The sequence below is a fragment of the Lethenteron reissneri genome, chromosome 71 (genome assembly GCF_015708825.2).
Source record: "Lethenteron reissneri isolate LAM-NWPU_2019-01 chromosome 71, ASM1570882v1, whole genome shotgun sequence".
NCBI lineage: Eukaryota > Metazoa > Chordata > Hyperoartia > Petromyzontiformes > Petromyzontidae > Lethenteron > Lethenteron reissneri.
This window is the reverse complement of record NC_083849.1, coordinates 3,930,671-3,949,167: the sequence shown is the minus strand read 5'-3', so window position 1 is coordinate 3,949,167 and position 18,497 is coordinate 3,930,671. Positions and strand designations below refer to the sequence as shown.

At 50.3% G+C, this 18,497-nt stretch overlaps 1 protein-coding gene across 8 annotated transcripts in view; it reads left to right on the top strand.

The window, feature by feature from the left end:
* LOC133361111 (discoidin domain-containing receptor 2-like) overlaps positions 1 to 18,497 on the top strand; it is a 104,235-nt gene that overhangs the window by 10,292 nt on the left and 75,446 nt on the right. For 2 of the 8 annotated variants that reach the window (XM_061579950.1, XM_061579947.1), the window contains exon 2: positions 4,816 to 4,877. The gene's annotated coding sequence lies outside the window, so the exon portion shown is untranslated. Of the gene's footprint in view, positions 1 to 4,708; positions 4,878 to 18,497 lie in introns of those variants that run through there. The other 6 variants (XM_061579946.1, XM_061579945.1, XM_061579951.1 and 3 more) reach the window with 5 other exon arrangements.

Sequence of the window (18,497 nt, the reverse complement as noted above, 5' to 3'; positions counted from 1 at the left end):
GGCATTTATCTTGAGATGGTGACATGCTGCCAAGGATTTGGAATTGTCATGCTGGCTCTCAAATATCTTGGGGTGCAGATCCTGACCAGGATGGCCCAGCGGGTGTTGCGTGTCTAACACGAGAGTTGTGGTCCCGTCATGCTATGGCTGACGGCTTGACCTGACAGCCCGGAGATAGAGACACTCCGTGGCATGTCTAGCCTAGTGGGCTGTGTGCTCACATGGCTCGGAGAGTGTGGTCCTGTCATGCTATGGCTGACGGCTTGACCTGACAGCCCGGAGATTGAAACACTCCGTGGCATGTCTAGCCTAGTGGGCTGTGCGCTCACAGGGCTCGGAGAGTGTGGTCCCGTCATGGAATAGCTGACGGCTTGACCTGACGGCCCGGAGGTTGAGACCCTCCGTGGTGCGTCTGGAGCAGTAGGCTCGCCCTGACGGCCCGGAGATTGAGACCCTCCGAGGCGCGTTGAAACGGTGGGCTGGAGATTCGTGGTGTTCAGGTGTAGTTGTCCCGTTACGTTGGGACTGTATTCCCTCAGTTGTTAGGGTGCATGTTGTGCAGGGAGGGAACGATGGGTCGTCTCAGCTCGGTCGGTACAGCTATATGCTGCGATGAGAGTCTTGGAGAGAGACTGGGTTGAAGCCCCCCGATATGGCCGATGCGTGCTACTGGTTGTGATGCCGCGTCGGAAAGGCGGTGGGGTGGTAACAAGGAAATTCCCCCCCGATATGGCCGACGTGCACAGTTTTAGGATGGAGGCGCCACGTTGGAAAGGCGGGGGGTGCTAACGGTTGACATGTAATGTCGGTGGTGGTCCTCATTGAGGGCTGCTGGGACGCAAGCACGGGATGCCTTTTGGAGATGCGGTTCGTGCGTGCGGCCACCATTTATGGACAGGAGCAGGCAGATTTATTTTGTTTGTGTCATGTCAATTTTATATATATATATTTTAAAATGTAGATATTGGAGCAGCCCTGACGTGCGACTTCTTTGTCCAGTACATGGGTCGGCCCTGAAGTACGACTTCTCGACCCGGGACGTAGACAGACGTCCAGATTAGTGTGTGTAGAGGGATGCTCGACATGTTGGTCTTCGCCTTCTCTCCACCTGACGGATGGGAGGCTGGCAGGGTGGTGTGGAACCCTGCCATCCATGCGGTGGTTGTGCATCCAACGCGTCGGAATCTGTATATTTGTTGTTGTTAATTCCCCGTTTTCTATGCGGATCCCGAGGAGGGCTAGGTGTGCCGCGGGTCGTTTGTTTACATGTCATTGCTTCACCTTTTTGTTGATTGATGCTTGTATATAGTGTAAAGTTGTACAGGTTGGTTATGGTATTTATGGTTGCTTTCTTGTTCTCTTTTCTTTTCCTGTTGAGGCTCGCATATTTTTTCTCTCCCTTTCGTTAATTTAAACTTTCTAATTATTGACAGCCGGGACGGCTGGAGGCTACGTAGAGGGGGGTAATGTAGTGACATAAGAAGGGAGGGGCTGCTGGGGGCTCTGGGACCCCAGGCGGGTCCAGACGCTTAAGCCTCTTGGCACCAGGCGTGAGTTCCCAGGCAGGTCAGACGCTTAAGCCTCTTGGCGTCAGGCGTTGAGTACCCAGGCGCTTAATCCCCTTGGCGCCGCCAAAGGGGGGGGCTGTGTGTGCTCTGTGGGATATCTGGGGGCGCACACGGCCCCACCCCTCGTTGGACCAGGCATAAAAGGAGAGCTCCCTGGACGATCGGGGCCCAGATGTAACTCAAGACCCAAGACCCACGACCAGCCATCTGAAGACCCTGGGATGCTGTGGGAGCCAGCGCTGGGACTCTGGAACTCCCGACGCTACGACCTTGTGAGGGCGAGTTCTGGAGCGTAGCCAGAGTAGAGTATCTAGGCTGTGTAGCTAGGCTGTGTACCTAGGCTGTAACAGAGTATCAGGACTGTTGGAGCGTTGGACTGTTGGAGTGTTGTATTGTAATAAAGAAGTCACCTCTACAAGTGTCTCCGGAACCCGTTACAATAACAATCGTGTAGCATGTGTGTTGAACTTCTTTCGCACCGTACGTATCCAACCGCGCTCATCGCAAACAGACATGCTCTGATGATAATAACGTTACACGCATTGGCTTTGAAACTGATTGGCCTACACCAGAGAGAGCGGACGTCTTTATTGCCTCGTCTCACCACCATCGTTAGACCAGAGAACGCTCTCAGACGCGCTGCTTCTGCGGCCGTCTGGAACGCTCTTCCCCTTCCGATATTCGGAAGCCACTGGGAGTTGTGATGTCACTTTTAAATCATCGAGATTGACAAACTCATTTCTTTAGAACTGGAAAATATGTTATTAACCATGCAAAAAAGATTTAACTACACATATTTGGACCATCTTATTTGACAGACATTATTCTTCAGTTACCGTATAGTTTCTTCTTTTTTCACACACTGGTTTTCCTGCTTTAAGTTTACCACACGAAATTTGGCAAATCTAGAATTAATCCCAGCAACGTAGCAAAGTGCCGTTTCATCTACATAACAAAGGCTCAGTCCCATTCACAGCAGCCGTACCTTACATCAGCCGCACCTTAACAACTCTTGGAACCTCCCATTTCAACCAGTCTACACAACAAAGGCTCATTCCTAGCAGCGTGCTTCAGCCGCACAAAACCTCACAATAATAATATCCAGGGGCCTACCTTGGCTACGCTATACACTACACACACTGCACTACTATCCACTACAATACACGATACACTACTATACACTACACTATACATTACACTATACAATACACTACACACTACACCACTATACTAAATTGAAAACGAATTTGTTTAGAACTACTGACGATTAACCACGGTTGGCTACGTACGATGCGAAAGCACTTCAACATACGTACACACACACACGCGCGCGCGCAAACCACACATTCGTCACGCGCACGGACGCGCCTGCTTTATTGAGGGCGACATTGGTCCGAAACATAAACAACGATCGATCGATCCCATCGAATGAACTCCGATTGAATGGAGTCGGCGAGAGAGGGCGCCGGAGTAAACGCGGTCCCTTTAGACTCGAGAGCGGCTCGTGGCCAGAGGCTCCACTCTCCCACACCATCCCCCCACTCTCTCCCTGTGTGCCTACCGCTGCCCCCACTCTCTCGCTCTCTATAGCTGCCTCTCCCACCCACCCCCTCGCGTCCTCTCTCTCTGTGTGTCACCCCCCCCCCCCTTTCTCTGTCACTCTCTCCCCCATCTCCCTCTGCTGCTCTCACCCTCCCTGTATCTATTCTCTGTGTACAGGCCACTCTCTTCCCTTTTCTCAGTGGGTCTCTCACTGTGTATCTGGCCTGCATCTCTCCCTCTCTGTGCCACTCATTGCCCTCTCTCTCTGTATCTACCGTTCGTCCCGACTCTCTCTCTGTGCCTTTCCGTATCTGTCTTGCACTCGTCCCCTCTCTCCTCTGTATCTGCCACTCTGCCTCTGTATCTGCCACTCTGTAGATCTGCCTCTGTGTTTGTGCCACTCTCTATAGATCTGCCTCTGTGTGTGTGCCACTCTCTCTATAGATTTGCCTCTGTGTGTGTGCCACTCTCTCTATAGATCTGCCGCCTCTGTATGTGTGCCACTCTCTGTAGATCTGCCTCTGTGTGTGTGCCACTCTCTATAGATCTTCCTCTGTGTGTGTGCCACTCTCTCTATAGATCTGCCTCTGTGTGTGCCACTCTCTCTATAGAACTGCCTCTGTGTGTGTGCAACTCTCTCTCTGTGCCTGACCCTCACCCGACTGTCACCCCCTTGTGTGACAAGCTCTTGCGAGGATCGCTGGATCATCCTGCGCGCGTGTGTGTGACTCTGTCTGTGTGTACCTATGCGTATGATTAGGTCGGCTCAGCCTCGAATGAGTACCTGGTGCAGTGTGTAAACATCGCCAATGGGGAGACAAAGGCGGCCGGGCGTGGTGCTGGTCACCACTCCCTCATGCGCCGTTCTGGCCTTCATAGGCGCTCGCTAACAGCACATGCCCCAATAGTCTGTCAAGGCTATACGGGGGATTTTTGTCTTTGTAGGACTGCGTGTCAGTGTGTGTCTGTGTATGTGTGACTTTGTCTTTGTTTGCCTGTGGGGGGAGCGGTAATGTCGTGGTTAGCGCGCTGTACAATGAAACCGGCGACCCGAGTTCGATTCCCGCTCACGGCCAAGACCAGTGACGATCTGAACCGGTCATGGGCCTCCCCAAGGTAGACTCAGCCTCAAATGAGTACCTGGTGCGGTGTGTAGTAAACATCGCCACTGGGGAGGCAAAGGCGGCCGGGCGTGGTGCTGGCCACCCACCCCCTCGTGCGTCGTGCCGGCCTTCATATGTGCTCGCTAACAGCACTTTGCCCAACAGTTTGGTAAGGCTATACGGGGGATCTTTGTGTGTGTGACTTTGTGTGTGTGACTTTGTGTGTCTGTCTGTCTGTGTGTGTCTGTATGTCTGTATGTGTGCGTGTTTGTGTGTGTGTCTGTCTGTGTGTCTGTGTGTGTGTGTCTCATTCACCCGAACTCGAGCACCTCTGTGCCCGTGTCTCTGTGTCACGCACACAGTCACCCCTCCCCCTCTCTCCCCCAGTCTCCGCCCTCTCTGGCTCCCTCCCTCCTCCTCCTCTTTGTGTCCCTCACCTCCCCCTCTCTCTTCTTCTCCACTCCCTCCATCACCCCCCTCTCTCCCCCCCTCTCCCCTTCTCCACCACCCTCCCACTCTGACACCCCCTGTGCCTCTCTCCCTCCCCCTCCCTCCCCACCTCGTCCCCTTCCTCTCTCGGTGTGAACGGCGGCGTCACACAGAGAGAAGCGGAAGACTCCTGAGGCGTGGCGCTGGCAGCAGCCCTTGGGGTGAGCGCAGGCAGGTGAGCGTGTGGGGAGGTGAGCGTGTGGTCAGGTGAGCGTGTGGGGAGGTGAGCGTGTGAACGTGTGGGGAGGTAGCGTGTGAACGTGTGGGGAGGTGAGCGTGTGAACGTGTGGGGAGGTGAGCGTGTGAACGTGTGGGGAGGTGAGCGTGTGGGCAGGTGAGCGTGTGGTCAGGTGAGCGTGTGAACGTGTGGGCAGGTGAGCGTGTGGGCAGGTGAGCGTGTGGGCAGGTGAGCGTGTGGGCAGGTGAGCGTGTGGGGAGGTGAGCGTGTGTACGTGTGGGGAGGTGAGCGTGTGGACGTGTGGGCAGGTGAGCAGGTGAGCGTGTGAACGTGTGGGCAGGTGAGCGTGTGGGCAGGTGAGCGTGTGGGCAGGTGAGCGTGTGGGCAGGTGAGCGTGTGGGCAGGTGAGCGTGTGGGCAGGTGAGCGTGTGGGCAGGTGAGCGTGTGGGGAGGTGAGCGTGTGAACGTGTGGGGAGGTGAGCGTGTGAGCGTGTGGGGAGGTGAGCGTGTGAGCGTGTGGGTAGGTGAGCGTGTGGGCAGGTGAACGTGTGGGCAGGTGAGCGTGTGGGGAGGTGAGCGTGTGAACGTGTGGGGAGGTGAGCGTGTGAGCGTGTGGGCAGGTGAGCGTGTGGGCAGGTGAGCGTGTGGGCAGGTGAGCGTGTGGGCAGGTGAGCGTGTGAACGTGTGGGCAGGTGAGCGTGTGGGCAGGTGAGCGTGTGGGCAGGTGAGCGTGTGGGCAGGTGAGCGTGTGGGCAGGTGAGCGTGTGGGCAGGTGAACGTGTGGGAGGGTGAGCGTGTGAACGTGTGGGAGGGTGAGCGTGTGAACGTGTGAACGTGTGGGAGGGTGAGCGTGTGAACGTGTGGGCAGGTGAGCGTGCGGGCAGGTGAGCGTGTGAATGGCTGCCCAGGTGTGTCTTGAACTTGCACTGATTGGCCGCGGTTTGTAATCCGGCACTTTGGAGACAGCGAGGGTTGGTGGATTCCACCAAGATTTTTTGAAACTGCCTTCCCGTCGGGGTCGAGAAGCCAGTACATTCCGTGTAGTGTATAGTGTGGTATATAGTGTAGTGTGTGTAGTCTATAGTGTAGTGTGTGTATTGTGTATCATGTATATATTGTAGTAATAATGTACTGTGTGTAGTACCTATAGTGTAGTGAGTGTAATGTGTGTAGTGTATAGTGTAGTGTGCGTAATGTACAGTGTAGTGTATAGTAGTGTAGTATGTATATATGTTTACCTTATTTCGCACCGGACGTAGCCAACCGTGGATAATCAGGAGGTGCGGGGGAAGGGCAACAAACTAAGCACAAAAAGCAGTTCTAAAGAATGTGTTTTCAACTTGGTATCAAAATATAGTGTACTCGCCTGTTGCCCGTCCAAGGACGGGTGTATTGCAATAAATCTGAAACTTGCAAGTGAAAAGCAGACCGCTCAGTGATATTCATCGCATTAATGTGCAATGTGTAAGGGCGCGGTGACACAGAGCTATTTCATTTTAAGTTTATAATCCCTTGTTCATTATCATGACGTCCTTTTTACTTTGACGTCTCAGTAGCGTTACGGAGATCGCGTGACGTGAGGGTTCTGCCTTTGGAGTGAGGGCTGTAAGTTGATGCCGAGGGGGGTGAGGAGGCGCCTCGGCCCCCCATGTGGAGTGACGTCAGCCGCCAATTATTATTAATGAGGGGAGGGACCATGTTGAGGAGGTAACCTGTTCATGAATATTAATGAGAGGGGCTGTTCGATGTGAAGTGACGTCACGAGTGTTAAGTATAGACATTCCTGGGTGATTAAAGTGTGTATAATGTATTCTGTGTAGTGAATTGTAGTGTATAGTAGTAGTGTGTGGGGAGCGGTAGTGTAGCGGTTAGCGCTACGCTGCGCTACGAAACCGGCCACCCGAGTTCGATTCCCGCTCACGGCCAACACCAGTGACGATTATCTGAATTGGTCCTGGGCCTCACTTAGGTCGACTCAGCCTCAAATGAGTACCTGGTGCGGTGTGTAGTAAACATTGCCACTGGGGAGACAAAGGCGGTCGGGCGTGGTGCTGGCCACCCACCCCCTCATGTACCGTTCCGGCCTTCATAGGTGCTCGCTAACAGCACTTGCCCCTACAGCCTGTTAAGGCTACACGGGGGCTCTTTGTATAGTAGTGTATAGTGTAGTATGTATGTCACACTTCTTATTTTTGCACTGTATGTAGCCAAACGCTCTAATCGGAGGTGCGGGGGAAGGAGGACAAACAGAACGCAACAACGAGCAATTCTACGTGAGTGAATTTGTCAGTCGAGATGATTTAAAAGTGCACAGCTCCCAGTGGCTTCCTTACATCGGAAGGAAGAGCGTTGCATACGGCTGCAGAAGAGTGCCTGCAAGCGCGCGATGCGGTGCCCACAGTCTTTGTTCAATGGTCAGCCAAGAGCTGCCGCTAGCTGTGAAGATGACCGGAGTTCGTTGCGATGATTCGTGCTTATTGACGAGATCATTAGCGTCAAGCACTTTGTGTGTAATGAGTGTGGCCTTATTATCACCTATTCGCTCGGCAACCAGAAGCCAATGCCACTCAGCGAGCAGCGGACGGACACGGTGGGACCTTGGGTGACACGGTGGGACCTTGGGTGACACGGTGGGACCTTGCGGGACACGGTGGGACCTTGCGGGACACGTCATGCTGCACGTGGCCATAGAATGTTGTGCACGCTGCGGCCTGCTCATATTTTTGCCAGACCTCCCGTAGAGTAGCGAGCTGCGATAATATAATCGGACCTTGTCTACGATACTACGCCGCACGCCACCACCGTGTTGGCTATGTCACGACTCAGTCGTGGCCGAATGTGTTGTAGAGCCCTGATAGCCGTTTAAATCATTATCACAGAAAACATCCCAATGTTTTAAAGCAGGGTGGCAAGGGTTATAGGCCCTCACAGCAACAAGGGCCCAAGTTCGATTCCACGCTTGGGTGCCTTTCTGCGTGTAGTTTGTATGCTCTCCCTCCCGTTTTGAAGAGAGTGAGTGTGGGTGTGTGGTAGCCCCAATGTGGTTTCAGACTGGGACGGTCCTGCTCAGACGCCATCTTCTCTGTCATGCTACAGCAGAGGTGTCGGGAACTTCAACAGGACCTACACCTCTGCTTTATTGACCTGCCCAAGGCCTGGACTCTAGGTTGTTCTTCCTGCTTTTGGAGTCCCTTGCCATCTGCTCACAACTTATTAAGGACCTTCATGATGGTGGGCAGGCCCGGGTAAAGTTGCGTGGCCGGGTGTGCTAGAGCCATCCCTGTTCACATTGGGGTGCGACAGGGATATTCTCTGGCTCCCACGTTATTTAATATCTTATTTGACCACGAAGTTCGAGAAGCTTTCCATGGATGTACCAGTGGAGTTTCCATGTGGTACAGATACCATGGGAGGCTGATTGATGCCCGGGTGCGGTCAAGGGATGGCTCTCTGTTGGTCAACCATGTTATGTATGCTGATGATCTGGTAATTACTGCCGATTCGTGAGGAGTTGGAGATGCTTCTGCTAAACCTGGAGCATGCTACTAAGAGCTGGGGCCTTACCATTAGCCCCACAAAAACAAAGCACCTGCCTGGGTATTTTGTCACCAAATGCTCCCTCTCATCAACTCCCCAGGAGTGACGGGGCAATTGTGGGGAGAGTGGAGAAGTTTCCCATACCCGGACAGTGTGCTTATGACCAGTCTCACTCCGAATCAGTCGAGCGGCATTATCTTTTCATCGGCTGTGTAACGCTGCTGTGTGGAAGCTACCTGGTCTGTTCCTCTATACAAAGCTCATGGTCTTCTCGGCCACGGTTATTCCCTGCCTTTTCTATGCTTGCAAGACGTTGAACCCTCTAGAAGTAACATCTTCTGCAGTTAGAAACATTCAGGCTGGCCTGCCTACGATCTATCCTGGGCTTAACCAGGCTGGATTGTTTGAGTTCACAGACCGTTGAAATATCTGGATGCAGTCCCATCATCAGTGAGCTCCTCCGGCAGGCGAGGCTGCGCTGGCTGGGTCACGTAGCCCGCATGCCCAGCCGCCGCATGCCCCAAAGCAGCTTCTGTTTGACCGGAGAGGGAGTGCTGAATGGGGCACGGCACGGGCTCAGAGAAGAAGAGATTGAGTCGATGTGGTTCAGAAGGATGTTGAGCGGTGATCACCAGGGCGGCCTGCTGGATGCGAACAAAGAGCATCTGTAACGAGTGGCGACTGCTTGGCTATGCCACTAGTCAATCCTGACACGTTGTACTATACACGCTCTGTGACTCATGCTGATGCACGAAATGCAAAGATCCCCCGCATAGCCTTAACAGACTGTGCTGTTAGCGAGTAGCATTACCTCTGAAGGCCGGCACGACACACGAGGGTGCGGGTGGCCAGCGCAGCGCACCCGGCCGCCTTTGTCACCCCAGAGGCCATGTTTACTACACACAGCACCAGGTACTCATTTGGGGTCGAGTCAACCTAGGGGAGGCCCAGGATCCGGTTCGGATATTCATCACTGATGTTTGCCGTGAGCGGGAATCAAACTCGGGTTGTCACTGCTCCGCTGACGCACGCACACACATGCACACATACATACACATAACCTGTCATTCGCTACTAATTGACGGTGACGTCACCACGGCACCTGTGCCAGGCTAGGTGCACTTTGAGACCATGTGTAGTGTCGAAAGATCGCTGACAGGAGGTCACGGGACAGACCCAGCAGGTGCCATGGGTCGGCTGACTGAGATGACTGGCAGATGCACACCAGCTGTACCCCCTACTGTGCCAACTTACTGCGTTTTAGCCGCCCGGCGCTCCACTCGTTGTTGTGAGCGTCGCTCCTCTGCCCTCCGTTGTTGCTGGAGGGTGACTGCCTTTAATTGCCCAGCAGCAGCGTCCTTCACGAGCCTCTTCCATAGAGGCCGATCTTGACACCGCTGATACCAGTCATCGACAAGAACACTCAGCTCCACATCCTCCCGTACCGCATCAGCTCCATCTCTTCTCCAGCCCGTGCCGTGCCCGTTTGACCCCCTCACTATCTGGTCATGCAGAAGCTGCTTCGGCATGCGGTGACACACACATGCGTCACGTGTGCATGCAGCCATGCGAGCATGACAGACGCGCACAGGAGTGGGGGTTGGGAGGAGAAGGCCGGGTGGGGTCAGATGTCAGAGACGGGATCTGTATGTAGACTGCGGGAGGTGGAATCTGATGAGCTATGAAGCTCTTTGTCACAGATCTCCAGTGTGGTGTACTGGATCAGTACGTTTCGTCAACAAACAATGCAACAACACGATAGGAGTGCAAATAATATGAACGGCAGTGTATAGTAGTATGTAGTGTATAGTAGTGTAGTGTATAGTAGTGTAGTGTATTGTATAGTAATGTATAGTAGTGTATAATGTATTGTATAGCAGTGTATAGTGTATTGTATAATAGTGTATTGTATAGTGTATTGTATAGTGTACTAGCGGAAGTACCCGGCTTTGCCCGGGTGAAAAATATATTTCTTAAAAACCTTACATATATATACACAGATACTAAGGTATTGTCAAAGCCCGGTTGGCTGTTTGTACATTTCTCCACCAACAAATATATAGGAGGCTTTCACAAGTCCAAAAAGTTGTAGAAAGTGTGGGTTAAATAGTTGATGTCAAAAGGTTTCCGAAAATTGGGGTCTCACCCCCCCCCCCTCAAAAAATATCTTTACCCCTCGTAGGTATATATACTAACAACACCTTACATACAACAGAGGAAGTGGTATCTATTGACTCTGTAGTAGTATCTACTGACTGTACCGTAGTATCTACTGAGCCAGTAGTAGCTACTGACTGTGTAGTAGTATTTAGTGACTGTAATAACTACTGACCATAGTAGTATTTACTGGGCCTACAGTAGTATCTACCGACTATATACTCGTAACGACTAACTGTATAGTATCTGCTGACTCTATAGTTGTATCCACTGACTATAGTAGTAACTACAAAATCTATAGCAGTATCTACTCACTCTATAATAGTATCTACTGACTCTAGTAGCTACTCACCGTGGTAGTATGTACTGACTATAATAGTATATATTGACTGTAGCAGTATTGACTGACTGTAGTGGTATATACTGACTGTTTTAGTATTTACTATAGCGGTATCTACCAACTCGATAGCAGTATCTACTATCGCTACAGCAGTGTATACCGACTGAGGTCGTACCTGCTATCACTACAGCAGTGCATACTGCTGTGTTGGTACCTGTTATGATTACAGCAGTGCATATTGTGGTGGAACCTGCTATGATTACAGCAGTGCATACTGCTGTGGTGGTATCTGCTATGATGAGAGGAGTACATATTGTGGTGGTGGTACCTGGTATGATAACAGCAGTACATACCGAGTGTGGTGGCACCTGCTATGACGACAGCAGTACATACTGTGGTGGTACCTGCTATGATGACAGCAGTACATGCTGTGGTGGTGGTACCTGCTATGATTACAGCAGTGCATATTGACTGTACTCATCATTCACCCTCACCATTCACCACTCACAACTCACCCTTACCACTCATCCTCACCACTCCCACTCACTATTCACCGTTCACCCTCACAACTCACCACTCACCAATCTCCCTCACCAATCTCCCTCAACACTCACCCTCACCACTAACCCTCACCACTAACCCTCACCACTAACCCTCACCACTCTCCCTCACCACTCACCACTCACTCTCACCATTCACCCTCACCATTCAGCCTCACCACTCACCCTCACCACTCACCGTCACAACCACCACTCGCCCTTCACTACACAACCTCACCATCACTACTCACCATTCATCCTCACCAATCACCACTGACCAATCACCACTCACCACTCTCCACTAACCCTCACCACTCACCCTCAAAACTAACCACTCTCTCACCACTCAGCACTCACCCTCACCACTCACGCTCACCATTCACCCCTCACCACTCACCCATCACCACTCACAACCGCCACTCACCCTCACCACTCACCCTCACAACAACCACTCACCCTCACTGCTCACCACTCACCCTGACCACTCATCCTCACCAATCACACCCTCACCAATCACCACTGACCCGCACTGCTCACCCTCATCACTCACCACTCACGCTCACCCTCACCACTCACGCTCACCCTCACCACTCACCCCTCACTAATCACCACTGATAACCGCCACTCACCCTCACCACTCAACACTCACCCTCACCACTCACCCTCACCACTCACCCTCACTACTCACCACTCATCCTCACCAATCACACCCTCAACAATCACCACTCACCCTCACCACTCACTCTCACCATTCACCACTCACCCTCACAACAACCACTCACCCTCACTGCTCACCACTCACCCTCACTACTCACCCTCACCGCTCACCACTCACCCTCACCACTCAACCTCCCCTCACCACTCAACCTCACCCTCACCACTCACCCCTCACTAATCACCACTCACAACCGCCACTCACCCTCCCCACTCACCCTCACTACTCACCACTCATCCTCACCAATCACACCCTCACCACTTGCCACTCACCCTCACCACTTGCCACTCACCCTCACCACTCACCACTCACCCTCACCATTCACCCTCACCACTCTCCCTCACCACTCTCCCTCACCACTCACCAGTCATGCTCACCACTCACCATCACTACTCACCACTCACCCTCAACACTCACCCTCACCGCTCACCACTCACCCTCACCACTCACCTTGACCACTCACCACTCATCCTCACCAATCACACCCTCACCAATCACCACTCACCCTCACTGCTCACCCTCACCACTCACCCTCACCACTCACGCTCACTACTCACCCTTCACTAATCACCACTCACAACCGCCACTCACCCTCACCACTCACTCTTACCACTCACTCTTACCACTCACCCTCACTACTCACCCTCACCACTCATCCTCACCAATCACCACTCACCCTCACCACTCACCCTCACCATTCACCCTCACCATTCACCCTCACCATTCACCCTCACCACTCTCCCTCACCACTCTCCCTCACCACTCTCCCTCACCACTCTCCCTCACCACTCTCCCTCACCACTCACCTTCACCACTAACCAGTCATGCTCACCACTCACCCTCACTACTCACCACTCACCCTCAACACTCACCCTCACCGCTCACCACTCACCCTCACCACTCACCCTGACCACTCACCACTCATCCTCACCAATCACACCCTAACCAATCACCACTCACCCTCACTGCTCACCCTCACTGCTCACCCTCACCACTCACCCTCACCAATCACGCTCACCCTCACCACTCACCCCTCAACACTCACTCTCACTGCTCACCACTCACCCTCACCACTCACCCTCACCACTCATTCTCACCAATCACACCCTCAACAATCACCACTCACCCTCACCACTCACTAATCACCTCTCACAACCGTCACTCACCCTCACCACTCACTCTTACCACTCACCCTCACCACTCACCCTCACAACAACCACTCACCCTCACAACAACCACTCACCCTCACTACTCACCCTCACCACTCATCCTCACCAATCACACCCTCACCACTCACCCTCACCAATCACCACTCTCCCTCACCACTCTCACCACTCTCCCTCACCACTCTCCCTCACCACTCTCCCTCACCACTCACCCTCACCAGTCACGCTCACCACTCACGCTCACCACTCATCCTCACTACTCACCCTAACCACTCACCGCTCACCCTCAACACTCACCCTATTCCCGTTTTAAAAACTTACTTACGTGTCGCCAAGTATGCTTGAGGGTGATTGGTGATTGGTGAGGGAGAGTGGTAAGGGTAAGTAGTGAGGAATAGTGGTGAGGGTGAGTTGTGAGGGTAAGTGGTGAGGGTGAGTGAGTGGTGAGTGGTCAGTGATAGTGAGTGGTGAGTGATAGTGAGTGATAGTGAGTGTTGAGGGTGAGTGGTGATGGTGAGTGAGGGAGAGTGGTGAAGGTGTATATATTTTTACCTATGATGACAGCAGTACATGCTGACGTTTTGTATGTTAAATGTAAAAGCTAAATGGGTGAATGTGTGTGTGGGAAATGTTAAGCAAACGTGGCAGGAATAGGGCGATTCTAAAGGAATCTACAACCTTCGATGATTCCTTTGCGCGATTCAAAGAATCGATTCCTGGCGCGTAGGAGGTTTCCATATTTAATTACAGAGTTTTATTTTCATTGGTATGTTATGTTTTAAAGTTTTCAGGAGTTTTTAATTATATTTTTGCCCCGGTCAATGCCGGATATTTCCCATTCGTAGCAGTTTACAGAGACTCTATAATCAACTTATTTTGAACGGGAATAGGGCGATTCTAAATGAATCTACAACCTTCGATTCCTTTTCGCGATTCAGAGAATCGATTCTTGGCGCGGTCGGGTTTAGAATTTTAATTACACAGTTGTATTTTCATTGGTATGTTATGTTTTAAAGTTTTCAGAAGATTTAAAATGTAATTTCCCCCCGGGCAACGCTGGGTATATCGAGTTTATACCACAAAGTCGTCGCCTGAGACTTGTGTGGTGTCGAGGCCTAGTACCGTGCAGAGCCTCCGGCCTCGCCTAGATTGCCCACCTGGCCGAGGCTGGGTGCTGTGGCCGTCACCCGCCCCCCCCCCCCCGCGCTACAATAATACCGTCTAATCGCTATTATTTTATTATCTACCGACTCTATGATAGTAATTGCACACATTGGGGTGGGAGGGAGTGAAGAGGACGTGAAACTTTGATGAATTTACCTCAGCGTCGCGTGTTAATGCGTGCGCATATTTTTAACGGGAATTAAAAATGGCGTCCACCTCAAAGCAGCGTTGCTGCCCGTTGTCAGGGGCCAACCGCCCGTTGCCAGGGGCAACCGCCTTCGCTCTTGCGCAACGGCGTGCTTCGTTACGTGCCGGTCGGCAATAGTAAATAAATAAATAAAGAGAAATCGCACTAAATAGATAATCGGTCCGATTTAAAGTTTAGAGACGAAAAATTGTAAATGCCTAAGTTTACCATGGGGCCGGGGGCGTGCCCACCTGCAAAATTTTATCTCGGCGAACCCCACGGTCCGAGAGCTAAATCCCCGGAAGCGAGCGTACGCAGATGGACAGACGGATGGACAGACAGACACACAGACAAAAAATGAATTATATAGGTTAGATTGTATAGTAGTGTATAGTGTATTGTATAGTAGTGTATAGCAGAGGTGGGACAAAGTCATTGTTATGCAAGTCCAAGTCGAGTCTGAAGTCATCAAATTCATGACTCGAGTCTGACTCGAGTCCAAGTCACATGACTCGAGTCCACACCTCAGAGGTGGGACAAAGTCATTGTTATGCAAGTCCAAGTCGAGTCTGAAGTCATCAAATTCATGACTCGAGTCTGACTCGAGTCCAAGTCACATGACTCGAGTCCACACCTCAGGTGTATAGTGTATTGTGTAGTAGTGTATAGTGTATTGTATAGTAGTGTATAGTGTATTGTGTAGTGTGTAGTGTAGTGTATTGTGTAGTATGTATATATGTTGAACTTCTTTCGCACCGTAACGTAACCAACCGTGCTCATCGGAGGTGTGGGAGAAGGATGACAAACTAAATACAGTACAAAGCAGTTTCAAAGAAATTCGTTTTCAATTTGGTATACTCGTGTATATTAGGGGCCGTCCATAAATGACGTCACACACCTGGGGGGGGTCAGACATTTGTGACGATGTGTGACGATGGGGGGGGGGGGGTTTGAGAAATTTGACGTCACATCAAAATGCGCAACTTTAAATAAATATAGAACACACGTTCTACTTAATTAAATAGACTTTTTAATAAATGTTTTCTCCTACAACATCAGAGTGCAGCGCCACATTAAATACACACTACAATGACAGTAGTTTAAAGCGATTTGAAGCATCGATTTAAAGCTTTCGTGACTGCAGGGATTCATCTTCTTGGTTCTTTCGGTAAAGTCACGTAGAAGGGAAGTAATAAAATAATACAAATGAAACATAATAAAACAATTCTCACGACTTCTTGGTTCTTTCGGTAAAGTCACGTAGAAGGGAAGTAATAAAATAATAAAAATAAAACATAATAAAATAAAATAATTCTCACGACATTTCGGCTACAACGCAAGCAGCCGTCTTCAAGTGAAGAATGAGACACTACCAAGTTAGGAGCTTATATATAAGCTGGGTTGGAGGTGGAAGAGCGCCTTAACAAAAAGAATGTGCATATGAAGAGGAATTTAGCATATTCATGGGAAATGCGTAGGAGGTGGGTGGGGGGGTTTCATAGTCATATTATGCCCATGCATTATGCAGGATCAACAGCACCAAGGGGGGGTGCAGGGAGTAGCATTAACAAAGGAAAGGAATGTTAATAGTATGTAGCTGCAGTTACTAAACAACCACGTAGAAAACTAAAGTATAAACTATATAAAAAACTAAAGTATAAACTGCATAGCACCATCAGTATACTTACTATACTCTACAATAAGCTGAGTTACTAACAGCAAGTAATACATTACAATTCTACGTCGTAAAAATTATATAATATGCTTCCATCTAAACTTTATTCTCTTACATCACACGAGCATACACCGTACTATATACTGCCATAGATAAATCCAACATTAAATTATATACTGTTGCTATAAACCACCTTATACATTTTAATATAACACTATGTATTATTCTACTCACCCTAGTGTGTATCACACTGCTATATGTTTAGTATACAATTACGATACTATATATTACTTTGTACATTGTATTAAGCATATAAATGTTATACTATTTGTTATTATACGCTGTACCATTGACCGTCGTGTCAATGGGTGAGTGGTGGGGGGAAAAACTTGCAGCGGAGCAAAGAATCCATTCCCTGCGGAGAATACAATGCCAGTGAGTGGAACGCGGTCTGAAAGTCACCGTAAACGTGAACACAATCAGTTAAGATCCGAAATGGTTAATTAAGTCCTTCCAATGATTGCTAAGCCAGAATCCATCTTCTCGGTTAAAATTGTCTCTGTGTTTGTATATGTGGATCGCCTCATGAACGAATCTCTCATGATAGCCAGATGGCTTGCAGAGAACCTCTGTCTTGGAGAAGTCAATGTCATGTGAGCCCACTGAGTTGTAACAGTGATCTGCCACGGCTGAGGTGTTTGTCCTACCGTGTTTCAGGTCTGCTTTATGTTCATGGATGCGGTCCGAGACATGTCGTTTGGTTTCCTCAATGTAACTGCTACCACAGAGGCAACTTAGTTTGTAGACGCCAGGGTACTGTATGTCTGGAACCACATCTTTTACAGACGGTACCAGATCACGGATTTTATGTACTGTGTTGAATCGGACCTGGATCTTGTGTGCGTATAGTGTAGTGTATAATTCAGCATCCATTTTGAACTTCTTTCACGCCGCACGTAGCCAACCATGCTAATAGGAGGTGTGGGTCTCCAGTGCATTGAGTCGTTGGTGTCGGCCTGGCCACTCGGGGACTCCCACAGACAGCCGCAGACAACCACAGGGTCATCAAACGAGACGCGTCAACTGGCGTAACATAAAATAATGACTCGCGTGGGGACAGAACACAAGTCGAGTAACATCACATGACCACCCATAAGAGGTGTTTTCTTGTTGGGTTGGAGTAAATATCAACGTTGAGTCGTTAAACCCGCCAGCACCCTTCACAGCCAATCAGTAAGGGGTTTGTGTTACCTAAACACAAACGTGGCCAATTTGTTACTAGTACAGCACTAACCGGTTGTGTGTTGGAGAGTAAACCGACAGTACAACATTTCCAATTATAGTGTAGTGTATAGCATAGTGTATCGTGGAGTGTATCGTGGAGTGTACTAGTACAGCACTAACCGGTTGTGTTAGAGAGTAAACCCACTACAACCTTTACAATTATAGTGTAGTGTATAGTAATGTATAGTGTCGTGGATATTGTCGTATACTACTTAATCACTAACCGGTGTGTGTGTGTTGGAACGTAAACCCACTACAACATTTACAATTATAGTGTCGTGTATAGTAGTGTATAGTGTAGTATATAGTGTTGTGCATATTGTAGTATACTAATTAATCACTAACCGGTGTGTGTGTGTTGGAGAGTAAACCCACGACAACATTTACAATTTGAGTAACCGTGAAGTTTCGCCGGTGATTACAATAACAACCACAACAACAGCCAGCAGCCTCATCAGGCGACAGCCACAGAGTTGTGGATAAATCCTCCTGCTGTTTCGGTGTTAAATCGAGCAAGGGGTGAATGTGATGTCGTCACTTGTGAGCCAATCTGCAGAGGGAGGAGGGTGTAAATGTCGTCATTTAAACGGTCAATGGACACTTGTTGAGTCACTCACACTTACTGGACATACACGACGTGTGTGCATTATGTTCATCGAAGAGAATGCAGAGGATTTGCGACACCATATTATTGGCTGCTCGCAGTTCGCATTGTGCTGAGCAAGGGCCGCATCTGACAGAGAGGGTGAGTCCTTGTCCATACACATCTGGCAGTTCACCAGCACTGGTTCGTGCAAGGATGCCTGCTGATGAGACCCTGCACGTCGAGACAGCTTTTGCTTGCGTTCGAATC